The sequence below is a fragment of the Leptonychotes weddellii genome, chromosome 7, assembly GCF_054177405.1.
Source record: "Leptonychotes weddellii isolate Sample4059 chromosome 7, ASM5417740v2, whole genome shotgun sequence".
Lineage (NCBI taxonomy): Eukaryota > Metazoa > Chordata > Mammalia > Carnivora > Phocidae > Leptonychotes > Leptonychotes weddellii.
The window spans coordinates 26,803,827-26,814,439 of record NC_138375.1 but is presented as its reverse complement, the minus strand read 5'-3'; the positions used below and the strand labels follow the sequence as shown (position 1 = coordinate 26,814,439).

At 41.1% G+C, this 10,613-nt stretch overlaps 1 pseudogene across 1 annotated transcript; it reads left to right on the top strand.

Annotated features, from left to right (window-relative positions):
• Positions 1–7,164: 7,164 nt before the first annotated feature.
• On the top strand, positions 7,165–10,196 carry LOC102739453 (elongation factor 1-alpha 1 pseudogene; annotated as a pseudogene). Its single transcript, XR_014146884.1, has 2 exons — positions 7,165–8,061; positions 8,480–10,196. The product of XR_014146884.1 is annotated as an elongation factor 1-alpha 1 pseudogene (transcript).
• The last annotated feature ends 417 nt before the right edge of the window (positions 10,197–10,613 follow it).

Genomic DNA, 10,613 nt, shown 5'->3' with positions numbered 1-10,613 from the left:
ATCATGACCTGAGCTGAAGGCAGTCGCTTAACCGACTGAGCCACCCAGGCGCCCAAGACGAACTCTTTTTAAGATTAATCAATTTAGGGCGCCTGGGTGGCTCAGTTGGTCGGGCAACTGCCTTTGGCTCAGGTCATGATCCTGGAGTTCTGGGATCGAGTCCCGCATTGGGCTCCCTGCTCAGCGGGGAGTCTGCTTCTCCCTCTGACCCTCCCCCCTCTCATACTCTCTCTCTCTCTCTCATTCTCTCTCAAAAAAAAAAAAAAAAGATTAATCAATTTACCATGCAGGAGTTAGGAGTATTATATCTCCAGCCCACACCTGACTTTCTGCCTGTGTAATGAACATTTTCACTTAGATGACCTCCAAAGCTCCTCAGTCAAAATGTGACCAGATCTGCGTTCATTCCTATCTCCCTGAAATCTGCCCACTCCTCCTCCCCCTCTATTTTCTTTTCTTTCCTTTTTTTTTTTTAAGTAAGCTTTACACATAACATGGGGCTTGAACTCATGACCCTGAGATCAAGAGTTGCATGTTCTACCAACTGAACCAGCCAGGTGCCCCCCTCCTCCTCTACTTTCTACTTAAGTCTTTATTATCTGAATTCGTGAAGCGTTCCATATTTTTAAATGGATTTGTTAAAAAAAAAAATGAAATCTCAACTCCAAAATACGGGTATTTTTAAATTCTTCCCTCTCTTTCCAAATACAATCAGTCACCAATTTCTAAGCAGGACTGTTTTCTTAATATCCACCATTATCTGTTCAATTATCTTACTATTTTGGGTTTTTAGAGTTTAATGAGATTACTTCACTTAGATGCCTGCAGTAATGTCATAGTGGTCTTCCTGCCTCTCATTTGACCCTTTCTTTGTTCCTTTTCCACACTAAGGTCAAAGTGGTCTTTTTAAAATGTACACCTAAATATATTACACCCCCACCTTTTCCCTCAATAGAAATTCCAAATTCCTGGTTGGCATTAGGACTTTATTGCAGTTGACAAAAATAAAAATTTGACTTTAAGTTAAAGCAAAAGAAGAATTTATTATTAGCCTTCAAAACTAAGAAGTCTAATATGGAGCTACTTCCACATGGCTAGTCCCAGAGCCTGGATATCTTCAGGGCTTTCTTAGGTCATTTTGGCTCTTCTTTTCATGTTTATTCTCTGTGTCTGCAGACAGTTTGCTCCATACCTCCTGAGAGAATGCAATGTCAAGGCAGTGTCAAGTTACTTTATCTGTTCACTCTAACCCAAAGGTATAGTCATCAAGAGAAGTCCTAAGAAGGGTTCTGATTAACTCAGCTTGAATCATGAACTCAGTCTTGGGGTATGGTGGTATAGGATCATCACCCAAACCATACAGAACTGGAAAGAAGTGCTTAAAGAATTGAATGCTAGGCACACTGCATTTCACATCAGTCCACTATATCTGTCACCCTTCCTTGCTTACCACTCACTTCCTTGTGCTGTAATGAAAACTATAAACCCATAGATCCAAGAAACATAATGAGCCCAGAGCAGGACAGATACAAAGTCACACCAAAGCACATCATAATCAAATTCTCAGCAAATAAAAAGTAGAAGGGAACTTCCTCAGCCTGATAAAAGACATTTATGAAAAATGTACAGCTAAAATCACATCTAATGATAGAAGACTAAACACTTTCTCCTTAAAGTTGGAAACAAAATATGGATGTTTCTTTTCAAAATTGTATTGGAGGTTCTGATCATTGTGATTTGGCAAACAAAAGAAATTTAAGACATACAAATTAGAAAAGCAGAAGTAAACGTGAGCTTATCCATGGGCAATTACCTATGCAGAAAATCCTATAGAATATAAGAAAATAGCACTAAGTAGGAAAAATTGCTAGAATTAATGTTAGTTTAGCAAGATCACAGGATGCCAGGTCAACCTACAAAATCAATTGCATTTCTAATTTTTTAGCAACAATCAAAAATGTTAAAATACTCCTTTAAAATAGTATTTAAAAAGCCATAAAATAAGAGGGGTGCCTGGCTAGCTCAGTTGAAAGACAGTGCGATTCTTGATCTCAGGGTCGTGAGTTTGAGTCCCACATTGGGTGTAGAGATCACTAAAAAAAAAAGTTAAAATTTATCAAAACTTAGGGACATACTTACAGATCGTACATGACACCGTTTGTAGTCCAGATGTAAACAAAAATGCAGTATTAAATTGCCTCAAATTAACTGCAGTACATGCTATACTTCTGTAATAATTTAGTAGCTCACCTGTTTCTATTGCAGCTCAAATGTTGGGAGTATCTGCTTAAAATGCCAAGTGATGCTAATCATGCAAGCAATTGTGTCTCCAGTAAATTGCATAATGCAGTAAAAAGAGCTCTCTCATGGTTCTTCTGCATTTCTTATCATATTTAGTGCTATCCCATAAACTTTGAATAACACTAGGGGACCAATACAAAGTGCCACTAGTGATGCTGAAAGAATGCTCAAGAAGCAAATTCATATTACAAGAAAAAGTTGAATTGCTTGGTATGAGGTCTGCAACTGTGGTTACCCACCATTTCAAGATAATCCAGTGTAAAGACCATTGTAAAAAAAAAGTCACAAAGCAAACACTGCAGCTACACCAGCAGGCACGATAACCTTGCACTTTTTGCAAAATACATTTTTATCTTGTATTGAAGATGCAGCTTTTATGTGCACGCAGGATTGCCATAAGAAAGGCATAACTAGGGGTGCCTGGGTGGCTCAGTTGGTTACACATCTGCCTTCGGCTCTGGTTGTAATCTCGGGGTTCTGGGATGAAGTCCTGCGTTGGGCTCCCTGCTCAGGGGAGAGTCTGCTTCTTCCTCTCCCTTCGCCCCTCCCCCTGCTCATTGGCTTGCTCACTCTCGAATGAAAATCTTAAAAAAAAAAAAAAAAAGACATACCTGTAGACTAAAATGATTCAAGAAAAAGTGAAGTCATTAAATGATAACTTAGAGCAAAAGGAAGGCGAAGGATCTAACGCTGGAGAATTTAATGCCGGCAAAAGATGGTTTGATAATTTTAGAAAGTGATTTGGCTTAAAAAATACCAAGATAAGGGTGCCTAGCTGGCTCAGTTGGAAGAGCATGAGATCATGAGTTCAAGCCCCACGGGTGTAGAGATCGCTAAAGTAAAAATAAAACTTAAAAGATAATAGAAGCAGCTTCTGCCAACCAAGAGGAAGCTGAAAAGTTCCAGATTATATTAAAATCAACGAGGAGAAAGGGTATCTGCCTAAAAGGCATTTAATGCAGACAAAAGTTCTTTATTCTGGAAAAAAATGCCACAAAGGACATTTATTAGTAAGGGGGAGGAGAGAGCACCAGGATTAAGATAGGAAAGGATAGGTTAAATTTACTGTTTTGTGCAAATGCAATCAGGTTTATGATCAGGCTGCCCTTATCTATAAAATTGCTAATCCCTGAGCCTGGAAGGGAAAAGATAAACACTAACTGCCAGTATTTTATTGTACAACAAGAAAGTTTGGAAAACAAGAACGCTTTTCCTAGATTGGTTCCATTGATGCTTCGTCCCTGATGTCAGGAAGTACTTTGCTAGTAAGGGACTGCCTTTTTTTTTTTTTTTAAGATTTTATTTATTTATTTGACAGAGAGATAGCGAGAGCAGGAACACAAGCAGGGGGAGTGGGAGAGGGAGAAGCAGGCTTCCTGCTGAGCTGGGAGCCCAATGTGGGACTCGATTCCAGGACCCTGGGATCACGACCTGAGCCGAAGGCAGACGCTTAATGACTGAGCCACCCAGGCATCCCCGGGACTGCCTTTTAAAGTTCTTCTGAGGGGCGCCTGGGTGGCTCAGATGGTTAAGTGTCTGCCTTCAGCTCAGGTCATGATCTCCAGGTCCTGGGATCGGGCCCCATGTCGGGCTCCTGGCTCAGCGGGGCATCTGCTTCTCCCTCTGCCTCTCCCCTTGCTTGTGCTCTCTGTCTCTCTCTCTCTCAAATGAATAAATAAAATCTTTTAGGGGCGTCTGGGTGGCTCAGTTGGTTAAGTGACTGCCTTCGGCTCAGGTCATGATCCCAGGATCCTGGGATCGAGTCCCACATCGGGCTCCTGGCTCAGCAGGAAGCCTGCTTCTCCCTCTCCCACTCCCCCTGCTTGTGTTCCTGCTCTCGCTGTCTCTGTCTCTATCAAATAAATAAATAAAATCTTTTAAAAAATAAAATAAAATAAAATCTTTTAAATAAATAAATAAATAAAGTTCTTTTGATACTGTACAATGTCCCTGGCAACACAGAACTTTGTGAGTTCGACGCAGAAGGCATTGAAGTGGTCTACTTGTCCCTAAACACAACATCTCTAATTCAGTCTCTAGGTCAGGGGGTCATAAAGACCCCTAAGGCTTATTACACATGGTATTCTATGGAAAGAACTGTCAATGCTATGGAAGAGAACCCCGATAGAGAGAACATCATGAAAGTCTGAGGATCACACAATTGAAGATGTTATTGCTGTTATAGAAAAAGCGTTGAAAGCCATCAAGCCTGAAACAATAAATTCCTGCTGGAGAAAACTTCCAGATGTTGTGCCTGACTTCACAGGATTTAAGAGAAAATCAAGAAAATATGAAAGAGGTTGGATATGGCAAAAAAGGTGGGGGTGGGGGTTGAAAGTTTTCAAGATACGAATCCTGGAGAAATTCAAGAGCTAGTAGCTATCCCACCAAAGGAATTAACAGAAAACACCTTGATAGAGATGATTACTTCCAAACAAATGGCAGGTGATGAAGAAGACAGAAGAAGCAGTGCCAGACAAAATGTCTAACTGACATTAGACAATCAGGCAGAAGGGTTCTGGTTATTCGAGACTGCTTTTGATTTCTTTATGACATGGACCTTCTATGATATGGGCACTGAAACTAAAGCAAATTGTGGAAGAAAAATTGGTACCACATAGAATATTTTTAGAAAAATGAAAGAGCAAGAAGACAGAAATTATGATGTATTTCCATAAAGTTACACAGAATGTGCCTGCCTCCCCTCCACCTCCTCCACCTCTTTGCTTCTGCCATCCCTGTGTCTCTGTGCAAGAACGGCCCCTCCTCTTCCTCCTCCTCAGCCTACTCAACATGAAGACAATGAGGATTAAGACCTTTATGATACTCCACTTCCACTTAGTGAATAGCATATAATCATCATACTGTACAGTTAAGAAATTTATCTGTTGTGTATGTGTGTGTCTTCATGTGAAAATCTAATAACTGTACAGTGAGAACTATGTTAAATGTTTTGTGTCATCCTCACCTAAGTATTCACCGTGTAGAATATCGTGTACAAGATGTATATGGAAGTGGATAGCCTTTCCTTACATAGGCATTAGGTGAGTGATAGTTAATATAAAATTAATAATGTATTAATTTTCTTACTGTTTTACAGCTTTATTTTCAAAGAATTACATTACCATACAGTATGCCTCTGTCTCTCATAATTGGAGAAATGTGTATCTGCCAATCATAAAAAAGAAAACAGCTCAATAATTTGGTGAAGGTATTCCTAAAATGATTTTATATTGACAGATCAACTCTTCTGAATTATTTTTGGACTCAGATAATGCTATCTGTGTTTTTCAATACAATTTTATGGGATAGGCAATCGGTCATGACCCTGCCTGTCCATGCCCTTGCAGGTCATGCCAAGAATGCATAGCCCTGACTGCTCTTTATCCAGGCCATTTTTGAGGGTTGTGTTTGCTGAGATAATGAGTTGGCCTACTTGCCACTGACTATAAAAGTGAGAAATCTCCCAGCTCAACAGTCCTCTCCTGTAACACAACCCACTTAATCCTTCTAGCCACCTATATTGCCCGTGGGAGTTGGGAAGTATGGGGAACCTTGTGGACATTGTACTGACACTCCGGTTACTGCTTTTGCCTTGAGAAATAGTCTCTAACCCCAGGAGTCTCATGGTTTTTGGCAGTCTTCATGAAATAGTAACAAGAGTTTGTTAGTTTGCAAAATGAGTAAAATCCCAAACTCTTCACAGACCCTGACAAATAACTTCTGACCACTAAGAATGTTGGTGATGAGGCATTTCTTTTCTTAAAGATTTATCTATTTTATTTTTTTTTTAATATTTTATTTGTTTATTTGACAGAGAGAGACACAGCGAGAGAGGGAACACAAGCAGGGGGAGTGGGAGAGGGAGAAGCAGGCCTCCCGCAGAGCAGGAAGCCCGACATGGGACTCGATCCCAGGACCCTGGGATCATGACCTGAGCCGAAGGCAGATGCTTAACTGACTGAGCCACCCAAGTGTCCCTCTCTCTCAAATAAATAAATAAAATATTTTTTAAAAAAGAAATAAACAGTAGCTTTAAAAAAATAATAAATGGTAGCTTTCAATATAGGATATTTATTTTTTAAATTAATTATCTATTTATTTAGGTAATCTCTGCACCCAATGTGGGGCTCAAACTCATCACTCCAAAATCAAGAGTCACATGGTCTACTGACTGAGCCAGCCAGGCACCCCAATATATGATTTTTTAAGAACTGATTTTGAGGCACCTGGGTGTCTCAGTCAGTTGAGTATCCAATTCTCGATTTCAGCTCAGGTCATGATCTCTGGTCTGTGATTTCAGGCCCTGTGTCAGGCTCTGTGCTAGATGTGAAGCCTGCTTGGGATTCTCTCACTACCTCTCCCTCTGCATGCCCCCTCCAAACAAAACAACAAAACGAAACAAAACCCTAATTTTAATTGAAATAACATACAGAATAGCACACAAATCATAGGGTAAGTTTTCTCAAAGTGAACACACTTTACCACCCAGTCGAGATATAGAACCTAAAAGCATATATATTCTTTCCTATGTCCTATCTTGATAGCGAAGGAATTTGGGCCAGTCTTACTTTTTGACCTACTTTTTTTCCTCTACATTAGTTGTCTTTTTCCTTTGGATGGCTTTTCCGAAAGTAAAAATAACAACTCCAATTTCTCTTTAAACAGGAGGAGAATTTAGGACTTGAAATAAAGATTTATTTATTTATTTATTTGACAGAGAGAGAGATCACAAGTAGGCAGACAGGCGGAGGGAGAGGGAGAAGCAGGCTCCCTGCTGAGCACGGAACCCCCATCCAGGGGGTGGGGTGGGCGGGCATGGGGGACACCGATCCCAGGACGCTGGGATCATGACCTGAGCCAAAGGCAGACACTTAACTGACTGAGCCACCCAGGCACCCCAGGACTTGAAATTAAAAGGATGCATGTTACAACAGTACTGTTACACTCATCTAAAGATAAAGAACGAACAGCAGCTTGGTAAACTATCAAAGCATCCCAGCACAGTTCATCTGTCAGGTTACACAGTTGTTGTGGGTCTCTTTCTGAAGTGTAGCCTCAGGGACGCCTGGGTGGCTCAGTCGTTAAGCGTCTGCCTTCAGCTCAGGTCATGAGCCCAGGGTCCTGGGATTGAGCCCCGCATCAGGCTCCTTGCTCACTGAGGAGCCTGCTTCTCCCTCTCTCACTCCCCCTGCTTGTGTTCCCTCTCTGGCTGTCTCTCCCTCTCTGTCAAATTAATAAATAAAAAACTTTAAAAAAAAAATGAACTATAGCCTCAGAAGAGAAATCAGAGGATGAGTCCCTATTACTGAGATGACATATGGATCCATAGTGCTTGCCATGAGAAATAGTCTTTTGTCTCTGACAACTCTGGCAACTCTAACAGATTGCATAATTCAGTTTAATAGTTCCTGTTGAACTGGAAGATGGTCAAAATGACTTCTGGATACTTCTTCATTGTCTGCCCAAGTACTTGATAAATTGACCCTCCAAATGACAAGCAATGGGAAGCATACTTAAAATATAAAATGGCCACATTTCAGGTGACAGGGAAAATCCATGATTAGCTATTGCTGCTGCAATCTTGTAACTTACCTTGTCACAGTGATTAGTCTATAAATGACACTTAACTAAAGCCTAAACCAATCAATGCTTTTTTTTTCTTTTTTAGGACAAGGGATTGACTCAAAGTGGATATGTGACTTAAATTGTTCCAATCAGAGTGAAGCAGAGGTTGAAGAAATAGATCTTTTTTTTCAGGTTGGTGCAGTGTGACAGTGTAGGATCTGAGACATCTGTAGCCTTTTGCTACCATAGCAGAAATGATACTTTTAAATAATATTTTGGGAAGGGGATTCAGCATAGCCAAGTTGACACAGTACAAAGCTATCATTACTACCCATTCATTGAATCAGTGACATTCACTTCTTTATATGGAAGATAGATATCGGGGTGCCTGGGCGGCTCAGTCAGTTAAGCATCTGCCTTTGGTTCAGGTCATGATCCCAGGGTGCTGCTATGGAGCCCCACGTCAGGCTCTCTGCTCAGCGTGGAGCCTGCTTCTCCTTCTCCCTCTGCCTGCCCCTCCCCTTGCTTGTGCCCTCTCTCTCTGTCAAATACATAAATAAAATCCTAAAAAAAAAAAAAAGATAGATACCACCTAGTTTTTTCACAACAGGTTTGTTGCCAGAACACAGGTGTCATACATTTACTGCTAAACCTAAACCAAAATGGGAAAGGAAAAGACTCACCTCAACATCATTGCCATTGGACATGTAGAGTCGGGCAAGTCTACCACTACCAGCCATCTGATCTACCAATGTGGTGGGATCGACCAAAGAACTATCGAAAAATCTGAGATGGAGGCTGCTGAGATGGGAAAGGCCTCCTTCAAGTATGCCTGGGTCTTGGCTAAACTGAAAGCTGACTGTGAACGTGGTATCACCCTTGATACCTCCCTGTGGAAATTTGAGGCCAGCAAATACTATGTCCTGATGCCCCAGAACACAGAGACTTTCTCAAAAACATGATTACAGGCATATCTCAAGCTGACTGTGCTGTCCTGATTGTGGCTGCTTGTGTTGATGCATTTGAAGCAGGTATCTCTAAGAACAGGCATGCCCTTCTGGCTTACACACTGGGTGTAAAAAACTAATTGTTGGTGTTAACAAAATGGATTCCACTGAGCCACCCTACAGCCAGAAGAGATACGAGGAAATCATTAAGGAAGTCAGCACCTATATTAAGAAACTTGGCTTCAACCCCAACACAACAGCATTTGTGCCAATTTCTGGTTGGAATGGTGACAACATGCTGGAACCAGGTGCTAACATGCCTTGGTTCAAGGGATGGAAAATCACCCGTAAAGATGGGAATGCCAGTGGAACCACACTGCCTGAAGCTCTGGATTGCAATTGCATTTTGTCACCTACTCGTCCAACTGAGAAGCCCTTGCATCTGCCTCTCCAGGACGTCTACAAAATTGGTGGTATTGGTACTGTCCCTGTGGGCCAAGTGGAGACTGGTGTTCTTAAACCTGGCATGGCGGTCGTCTTTGCTCTAGTCAATGTTACGACTGAAATAAAGTCTGTTGAAATGCACCACGAAGATTTAAGTGAGGCTCTTCCTGGGGACAGTTGGGCTTCAATGTCAAGAATGTATCTGTAAAACATGTTCATCGTGGCAACGTGGCTGGTGACAGCAAAAATGACCCACCCATGGAAGCAGCTGGCTTCATGGCTCAGAGGATTATCCTGAACCAGCCAGGTCAAATCAGTGCTGGATATGTACCTGTGCTGGACTGTGACCCAGCTCACATTGCTTGCAAGTTTGCCGAGGTGAAGGAGAAGATAGATCGTTGTTCTGGAAAAAAGCTGGAAGATGGTCCCAAGTTCTTGAAATCTGGTGATGCTGCCATTGTTGATATGTTTCCGGGCAAGCCTATGTATGTTGACAGCTTCTCTGACTATCCTTCTCTGGGTCATTTTGCTGTTCATGACATGAGACAGACAGTTAATGTGGGTGTCATCAAAGCAGTGGACAAGAAGGCAGCTGGAGGTGGTAAGGTTACCAAGTCTGCCCAGAAAGCTCAGAAAGCTAAATGAATATTATCCTCAATACCTGCCACCCCAGTCTTAATGAGTGGTGGAAGAATGGTCTCAGAACGGTTTGTGTCAATTGGCCATTTAGGTTTCATAGTAAAAGACTGGTTAATGATAACAGTGCATTTGTAAAACCCTCAGAAGGAAAGGAGAATGTTTTGTGGACCACTTGATTTTTTTGTGTGTGTATTTAAGTTATTAGTTTTAAGTTATTCGTTTTTAAAATCAGTACTTTTTAATGGAAACAACTTGACCAAAAATCTGTCACAGAATTTTGAGACCCATTAAAACAAAAGTTTATTATTTATTTATTTATTTTTAAAGATTTTATTTATTTATTTGACAGAGAGAGAGACACAGTGAGAAAGGGAACACAAGCAGGGGGAGTGGGAGAGGGAGAAGCAGGCTTCCCGCCAAGCAAGAAGCCCGTTGTGTGGCTTGATCCCAGGACCCTGGGATCATGACCTGAGCCGAAGGCAGACACTTAATGACTGAGCCACCCAGGTGCCCCTAAAACAAAAGTTTAATGAGGAAAAAAAAAAAAAGGAAGATAGATACCACCTAACAAAGTTTTCATTTTCAGTTTCAAGTCTCCAAGTAAAATTACTTGATTCTTGGGTGCCAAATTTGCTCTATTTGGCAGAATAATTACTTAATTCTCATAAGTAATTATTTACAATAATAAAAACTTGAACAATGCAATTGAACAAA